Source organism: Ornithodoros turicata, chromosome 1 (assembly GCF_037126465.1).
Source record: "Ornithodoros turicata isolate Travis chromosome 1, ASM3712646v1, whole genome shotgun sequence".
Lineage (NCBI taxonomy): Eukaryota > Metazoa > Arthropoda > Arachnida > Ixodida > Argasidae > Ornithodoros > Ornithodoros turicata.
In genome coordinates, this window is record NC_088201.1 from 34811906 (window position 1) to 34821641 (window position 9736).

Consider the following 9736-nt stretch of genomic DNA (forward strand, 5'->3'; position numbering starts at 1 on the left):
GTAACGCTTTCCTGCACGATGGCCTTGTCATAGCAGACTTGACAGGAAGAATGGCGGTAACCAAGCCATTGTACAGAGCCAATAATGCCAACAGAATACTCAGAAGAACGGTCTTGTGTTCAAATGTATTTCGTTGGGAAGATCATTGCATGTAAGCACTAAGTGCGCTGATTATGCGCATGCACAACATAGCGCATAACCTGTTCACTTCAGAACAGTTCAAAAAGAACATTAAATAATATAAAATAATTAAATCTTCACAGTAAATTCAAAAACACCCTTTCTGGGTAAATTCCACAAAGTTAACCAAAGGCCGCAAAAAGGGTGCTAAAAAAGGTGTATGAGAAAATGCACTCTTTATTACACCAAGTGCTGTATCAAAAAGGGTGTTTTTATGCGTTTACACCTGCCTTTACACCCTTCAAGTAACACTGGTGTCGAAAAGGGTGTTTACGTTATATACACCCTTTCTACACTGGTGTTGAAAATGGTGTTTTCATTCGTGAGAGAAAAATTACATTGGCTTGACAGCTCCGCTCATTAGGTAATCACATTATAGACGATAGCTTGAGTTGAAAACAGAATATTTGACAGGGAGGGCTGTCAGTGTCAGGAAGCTCGCTGATATCTTTGACTCTGAAAAAATGGCTAGGAAGCAAGCGAGCTGGTGAAGATGATGCATAATGTAAAACCCCGAGACTAGGGAACACGAAAGGACAGACATCTTCTCAGATCAGATCTTTGACTCGTTACAGGCGTACGTGTTAATTGCAAAGACACATTTTCGTCACCGTTACAGACGAGTTTTGCCGCACTAAGCTTAGCGAACGTACTCCAACGAACTGTATTTCAGTATATGATCAATCTGGTACGCCAATTTAGGCTACCGAGGGTGCCCGGGCTTATTACTGGCATCGTCTGAAGATGGCAGCATCGTAACGCCGCTCATTTCACGAGCACGGACGGCGTTACGATGTTGCGATCTTCACCTCTTCCCTTACGCATGTCCAACTGTTTTGCTTTCATTTTATTTGAATTTTTTTTTCTTTTTTTTTTTTGCTCACTCACAGTGTTGCTAGGACGATGAGGGTTACCAGTGACGAGCTGCGCTCCAGTGTAGGTTCTGCGGTGGAACCACGGCTGGGACTGTGCCGTCTCTAGGGTGGTTGTTGCCATACAAGCAAAAACGTCGGACTGCATGGCTCGGGATGCTGCCGCGGGAGCTTACACCCTTTCGAAAGGGTGTAAGAGTGTTAAACACCCTCCTAAAAGGGTGTTTAAAGGGTGCAAAACAAGGCATTTTCAAGGAAAAGCACCCATTCAAAGGGTGTTTTACACAGAATACACCCTTTAAAAAGGGTGTTCCAGACCATACGGTGTAAAAAGTTGTGTGAGTTATATAGGACAAGCCATTTACACCCATAAGGGTGTTTTTCAGTTTACAGTGTTGGCTGCAAGTTATGGTTTTTAGCCTTTAGTTCCATTCGGAAACGAGGTGCCTGAACGACAAGGGTACAACAGCGGAAAAGTATTTGCATTACTTTTATTTGGTAGCGGTATCACGTTAGTTTTTTAAATTCGTATAGCGACGCTAGTGCTGCGCTACTTTTGAGCGGGGTAGCGGTTACTTCCGATGCTTATTTTTGGTAGCAGATAGAACAATGACTGCTTACAGAGAGAAAACTTGGTCGATATCTGCTGTTCATCGCTGTTTCTGTGCTGTCACGGCTGACGATTGCGGTAAGCCGACGGCTTTTAAACCGCGAGTTTGGCGAGCTATACGTTGAACCACTTCTATCGTTTTAATCAACTGCCCTTTCAGTTATTGGAATTTGCAGCCGTCTGCACTCGCTACAGCTGTGAGACATTGGTCCTCCCCTTCACTTGTACAGACCCATTCACCCGCACGCCCTTCAGGCAGACACATTGTCCCAGAGGCGCCGTCCGCTTCTGTAGACTACCCCTTTCTGCAAAAGGGCGGCCCCGGGATTTCCGCTATGAAATGTATCCAGTGGCATAAAGCCTAATCAAAACACGTTGAGTTCATCTTTTTCTCGACCCTCCTGTGTCCCGGAGAAATAATAATGGAAGTATATTAGGTGTATCGTAACTTAGAAAAAGAGCACAAATTATTTCCAAAACGTATTTAAGTTACACTAGATGCTGACGTGTAAAAGTATTCGTGAGGTATCACGTTCTCCCAAGAGTATTTAAAATAGAGTCGTACAAGTCTGAGTCGCGTTTGGGGTCTAAGCCGCTGTCAATTTGAGACTTGCTTAGGAAACAGAATGTAATAAATTGTCATGCTTCTGTAAGAGGAACGCCAAGTCCATGTCCGATACGTTGACCCTCAGAGTAAAGCGACGTTGCATGCTTCGGGCAAGCGCAAAGCAGGAGGTCTGTAGACTGCCTTCTTCAGTTCTTTGGAAGCATGCTCTTCATCTTCAGTCCAGACAAGCTTATGTCATTTATTTATTTCAATTTCGTTTCGCTCAAAAAGTTTCATTAGAAAAGCCTTTACTCCCAGGGAACTCACACACATATGCATATTTTTTCTGGACAGCCAGCTATCGTCCGCAGTCAAAGCAAGTCAAGTGAAGGGTGTCTTTCAGTTTCAGGCATAGGTCGGCGAATTCATTCATAATGGCCTTCACGGACATCATTCGCCATCATTCACGCAGAATGATGTGATACTGAGTGATGGTGTGTGTATTGTCATGAAGCAGGAGAGCTACCTATGGAGGTATAGACTCCTGAGTGATTTTAGGGAAAAAATCTTCCCTGGAACAGCACCGCAAAGGGTACTGCCCCGACGAGTGTTTGCCTATGATGTGATGTGACTGTGTTGAAGTTGATGTTGAAGATCAATGATGGGTTCTGAAGCTGAAGTCGAATGATGGCTTACGATGTTGATGGTTTGTGAGTTGATGTCGAATGAGGCTGTGAGTTGATGTGACGTCATCGTCATGGGATGTGAGTAAGGCCTATCATGACGTGCTGGTGAATGAATTTCTACAAAAGCGCCAACCTATCGCGGCTTTCAGGGTGTAAGTGATGTCTCTTGGCTTAGTACTAGATTTGTTAGTTTATAGTGTTGTCAGCGCCTAGCATGTGTGGAGCGTGAAATAAAGCGTTGAAAGAAGTCTGTCTATGGCCATATTTATGACTTTTCAAGTGTAGTGCCGGGAGTGACGCAATTACCCGTTATTTGTGTGTAATTTGCGGAATCAAAGAAGATTGTAAGGGTAAAAAGAGAAAAAAAAAATTTATAGCCGGAGGTATAAACTTAGGCGTCGTTTCAGTTGTGTGGGTTTAAGTCTGGCACATAGCACAGGCATCTCACCTCTCCTCTCAGGTTTTAGACGCAAAGTGTGTCGTAACGCGGTGTTGCCACTCCAAGAGTGGACAACTAGCTGGCATCTGTCTGAGAATGCAACTCCTGTTACCAGATGTAGTGTGTATAGCGATGTCAGAAAACTACTTGTTTTCCATTTGTAGTTGAGGTCCATACCAAAGTGCTTTTCTCGATACTCTATACTATTATTTGTTAGTATACCTGTTCCTATTAGTACCTGTATGTCAACTACATTTTGGCTTGGGTATCTATGCCTACATGTACATTCTTGCCTGCGCAAAACATAATTAAACGAAGCCGAAAGAGCAAACTTAACGCGCTAAAATGGCAGCAGTTTTAATTTTTTGTTTTCCTCGTTATCAACGGAGAGGCAAAGTTTCAAGCAGGACCAATCAATCTCACTAAGCAATCTCTCTCTATATATTTTTTTAAATTTTACTTTTTAAGTTATCAAGCATGACCAAAGAGGAGGAAGTAACTCTTTTAATAAATACTGCTGAAACGACGTTTTATGTTTGTACGGATATTATCGATATATTTCCCAGGCGATGCTGTACTTACGCTTCAGCAGGTATCAATAAAAAAATATAGATATCTTCCTCGTGGATATTGATATATTGCCGACCTTGCCGGTCGACTGAAACCATCCTGGTATACTTTCTTGGTTATACTACCCCTTATTTACACTGACACGGATCAATTTGATAATATTTATTTTGACTGTTCCAATACTTTTGATTTCGTCATTCTGTTCTTGAATGAAAACTTCAACATTGTGGTCTGCCCTCCTCAATAGCTTTTAAGCTAAGAAAAGACTTCATACGGTGAAATATAGTGACGCCTTCACTGTTGATTATGCCACATGTTCAGGTATGCCTCAAGGTTCCATTTTGGGGCCGTTGTTGTTTTTTTTTAGCGTCTTCATAAACGACGTAGACCACGTCTCGAAATCTGGAAAGCTTCTCAAGTACGCTGACGACTTGAAACTTTTTCAGGCCGTGCCCAACACGTCAGAGTTTTCATGTGTCGCTTCAAAATGATGCTGACGCTTTTGTAAAGTGGCGTTGATTGCGGGCAATACAAAAGTAATGTCGCTTACCAATAAGGTACATCCTATAGTTTTCATGTATAAAGTGTATGGTACAGAGTTATGTAGGGTGTCTGCTGTTAAAGACTCGAGCCTCTGGTTTGACCATCGCCTTTCTTTTAGTGTGAATGATAACTACGAGTAGGCTTACATAGTTAGGAAAACCTATCGAATTCCAGGCAGTAGTTATGTATTTGCACCGAAAGGTGCTATAGTAGGAGTGATCAAGCACAACAAGGAACCTAGCTGGATGAAATGACACTGAATTAAAGCTAATTGCAAGTGCTCGCACAACTTATTGAAGAAGTCTGACAGTGTGTCACATTCAACTATAGCTTGTGGAAGGGAGTTTCAATTCGAAATTGTGCGCGGGAAGAAGGAGTTTTTAAAAACATCATTAGTGCAGAATGGTTCACGTCAATTTTTACTATGCCTCAGTCGAGTACTTAATGTTTCTGTAAGAGTTAAATACTTTTTAGCGTGGTCATTACGCTTTCGGTTGAATATAAGCCAAAGCATTTTTAAGCTCAACACTTGAGCTCGCACAGATATGGAGTAATGCTCGCGCATCCTGTAGTAAGTCCCTTATCTGCAGGGTACAGGGATTTGAATTATCTAAATGGATTGCATGCACTTTTCGAATGTCTCCTATATTGCCTTGAGTTTTGTTAAGTCGTGTGCAGGGCCGGCTCTATATAGGGATGTGCGGCTGGTGCGGCCGCGTCGGGCCCCGCGCTTTCGGACGAACATAAACTGACTAAAGCGGAAGAGATGGCACCCCCAAAGCGTGAGCCCAACACGATATCCATTACACCACAGACCGGCCCTACAATGCTCTCGATCGAGAAAGAAATACTAGAATGGTCTTATCTGATATTATTTCGGACTTCGCCAGAAATGAAATAATTTTTTGTAAGTTTGTAACTATGTAGCTAACGCTAGCCAACAGTTCTGTGCATATATGAATATGTATAAAATGGAGTGCACAAAAGTGCAGTAAAACAACTAGTAAAGATGTATACCAGCTCGCCCTTGCCCTTCTGCCATTAACGTTGCACGGCTGGACGCTGTCCTCAAACGTTATTTATGCGGTATATGTGTCTATGTCTTTTTCGAGTAAGCGCAGAACTAACCGTGATTTCATTTTCTCAGGTAGATGCATTCATAATACATTGTATCTTGAATGCAAAATTTAAGATGAATCTTTCGAATTGTCTTGTACCTTCTCCATACTTCTTGTTTTGTATACGTGATATAGCTGAGCTGCTCATCAATGGCCGTCTGGACGAATTCAAACGTCTTTTAATGTCATGCCCAATGAAATTGACTCGTTCTATCTCTCTTTTCAACATTTTAGATAGGAAATATTTCGCAACCTCAACATCAATGTGATTGTGTGGTGTCGGTGTAGTGCTGTGTATAGGCCTTCGCCGTTAGCAGGCACTTTTTAATAAAGCATTCGTGATCATTCTATATAGTGTATATCGATAAAGTATCGATAATCTTAATCCATGTTAAGTCTATGTTAATCGATCTTCGATACGCTACGCAGTAGGTCAGCAGTCTGCACATCTCCCAAATTTCCCCCTCTCCCCTAATGCCTGTGGAACAACCTCTTTGGTCAGTCTCCCAATTAATGGGGTAAGATTTCAAGGTGAGATGCACGTGGTTTCTTCTGTGAACCCATACCGGTCTATGAGCACCCCCTTATTGCTGACTCGTGATTGGACAGACACTTCATCACGTGGTTTTCTCCAAGATTTTCCCTCTCCCATGCGCAGAGACAATCTGTCGTACCGTATATTCCTATATTTTTGCACCTCTATAGATGGAAGACGAGAAATCGGGGCATTTTCGTTCTTTCTCTGTTTCTTTTTTCTTCTATATAGCGGGGTGAAAAGTGTGTTAGCACGTCTCAGTAAAATGCTCCAAGTTTTACAGCCCAAGAGGACGAACAACTGGAAACGTGACGCCGTTTCAGTTGCCCAGATCGGTTGTATTCAGCAGTTGGAGATCGTGCATTTTCTTGAATACATCTCGTAAATTAGGCTGTACAATTCACGCTCCGCACGGCACGACCGAGCTTTTCTGACTGACACGATCTCTGCTCTTCGTGAGCTGGCGCATCTGGGTCACAGCAGCCGTTGGAACGCCTTTTTTTTATCTCTCTCTCTCTCTCTCATCTGCGTTGCGGAAATCTGCTTTCAGCTCCGAAAATTAGTTGCGATATCCTAAGTGCTGAAAACAATAAATAAATAAACAAACATAATGAAACAAGTAGATCAACATGTGTTATACAAACATGTGTTGACAAGCCACGCATCGTTAGGATTCCGTGTTGCTCAAAACACTCAGCGGAATGTTTCGGATGATATCAGTTAAACTTGGACAATTTGAAGCGCAATATCCCGTAGATGGACGACGGGCCTAGAACCTGCCTAATCGGTATTCTAACAGATATTCTATTTCATTCGAATTCAGGACAGCTATTATGATCAAGTGCACGAAACCCACCGTGGTCGGCTCGTGGTTTAATTTTCCCCACCCGTTTTAAGTCCATAGTCCTCGACTGAAAATATATTATTCGAGACACAGTCCCAAGGCAAAACGTACATTCTGGGCCGATCACGCTGTGGTGTAATCAGTGGCCTGACCATCCCTGGCTGGAAATCAGGGTGTTAATTTTCGAATCCTGGCCCTTATGGGATATTTTCCTGAAATATTCATTGAAACGCAGGTTGGCACGCAAATAAATGACATGTACGAGCTCAAGCACAGTGTAATCCAAGATAAAGCACCGTATTTCTTCCGCTCTGTAAAAAAAAAATAATAATAACGCCGGCACTGCAGACGCCGAAACCTTCGTCAATGATGTATATGGAGTGCTAAAAAATCGCGTCAGCAATTTTCAGCATCCAGATTTGTCCGTGAAGAATTCAAAACGGTTCGTAACTATACATTGTCAATATCCTATTCTGTAATTTTCATGAGCAGTCGGCGAATCGCCGACGCCTTGAAATGAACTCTGCTAAACATGTTACAACAACTTCCATGCTTACGAGTACAACAACCACGACTACTGACGAACAACAACAACTACTACTACATGAATGAGGACGGGATGAGGTGGACTGACGAACAAAGACAAGTACAGCACTCGTAAGCATAGCATAGAAGATCAGTGCCAACGTGCCGAAATCATTTCGTTGCTTGGTACAAAAACGGTACAAATTATGTTTCGATATTGTTAAAAAGCAGTCAAGTAATCTTCGTGACAAAGTTTATGCTGCCACGACACTACGCAAACCGCACACGAGGCTTGCTGTATATAGACGATTGGAAATGTTACGAGGGCAGCGCTTTCTTTTTATTATTATTATTATCACGACCTAACCACAAGTAACTGGACCAAGTAGCAACTGTTCTATAAATCTTCAGCGCATAACACGTCTTACAACGGGATAGTTTAGCTCCCAAAAAACATTTTTGTTCGTTCTTCATTAGAAATCTCGAGTAACTCAGAGGGTAACCGTGTATATGCCTGGGATTACAGGTAGCCGTCTACAATTTCCAACAACTAAATCATACCCACACATTTCCCAGCATGTTTTGTTCGGAGCGCGGACGCGAAGTCCACTTGAAGAGGGCCAAAAACGAGAACGATTTCGAGAGCGCGAAAACACATGTGCACAAAACAATCTAATGCCAACATAGGTTGGGAACGACAAGACGAGGAGATTGATGAAACTCAGGTGCAGTGTTCCCCAGTACTCGGGGGAACGCAACACCTGTCTTTGCAAGTTGCAACATTTCTCCTGACTGCACTCGACCAAAGCCACCGGCCGTGCACTAGGAGAGGTATAGGAAAGCTTGGTCAGGTAAGTCCCATCTGGTGCATGGCCACGTCGAGCATATCTCAGTCGCAGGTGCCCGGTGCGCAAAATTGTGAATTCACTGCAAAATTGCAACAACAAAAAATCGGTCTAAAACGTGCACGAAAAGACATTTAAGGAAATTATCTCAATGATGGTCTCGAAAGTATTCACAATAGTCGTAACGTACTCACAAATAGTCGTAGGGCTCTCAGGAGTACTAAGATACTCTATACTGAGTGCGTAAGGATGTTTTCCATTGATGAAATCATCTTTCGTAACAGACACTCGATAATCTTCCTGGGCAGCGACACATTTTTCTTCGAGAAATCCGTTGTAAATGCGTCGTCTACCTCACGCCGCCAGAAGGTGCTATTTTGTTTTAGTGGATCTCCGGACAGTGAGCGGAGCGAAATTCCAAGTTTTTGTCACCTCGGCTAAGAGAGGCAAACAGGATTGTCTGCCGAAGAAAAATGAAAAGCAAACAATGCGGAATCCCTGTTGTACAACCTTCCTATTTTATATATATATATATATTGTCATGGCATTTCTATGTTCTTCAGGGCGCGGTGACAGGAACTCGCGGTCGAGGAAGCCGCACAGAATATTGGCGCTATCCGTGTATATCGTTTTCTGTGTTCTTTTTGCGCTTTTAGTCGCATGAAATGTTCAACCGACGAAATAAGCGAGAAAACGCAAGATGCTCTGGGTGCTACACTGTTAGGTGCAGGTGCAATCATGGAGTAACTATAGGGTGTGCTCCTTTCTCTACACCCCCTATTGCACCCGGCATAAAAAATATATCTGCGTGTGGGATGTTAAATCGCAGTAAGCAGGGGCTGATCTAGGATTTTCCCGAGGGGGGGGGGGGTACGCTGTGGACAAGTGCCACGTGCATGCTGGGATTGGTCCACCGAACCCTATGTTCAAGTCTGGAATTGAGGGGGGGAGGGGGGCGAGTGTAGCAGGAGTCCTTCTGCGCAGCAATCTGTTTGGACGTTGGTGCAGGAAGGGCGTAAGACAGCACTGACTGACTGATCTCCTCACTGTGTAGATAGATTTATCATTGTCATTCCTGTGTGCATGCTATCGTTGTTCATCTGTATACAGTATATGTGTTCATGTGTGTTCTCAAGTGTGTGTGTGGCACTGGGGTGTATGCGTGTGCGTTGCAGAGTTTATTGCGTCGAATAAATATTCCCTTTACAGAAAGCAACACATTCTCTGTATGTTACAGTACAGGCAGCACATAGTGGGTTGGTAAAGGTCTAATGTGGTATATAACCTGATATACGTGCCCGGATGTGTACAGTATTTAGATGTTTATAACGAATTATCTACATGATAGCTAATAAACATGTTCATGTTTATTGCGACGTTTAATAGAGATTTAAAGTGCCTCAAAATCATACCTCAAATGAG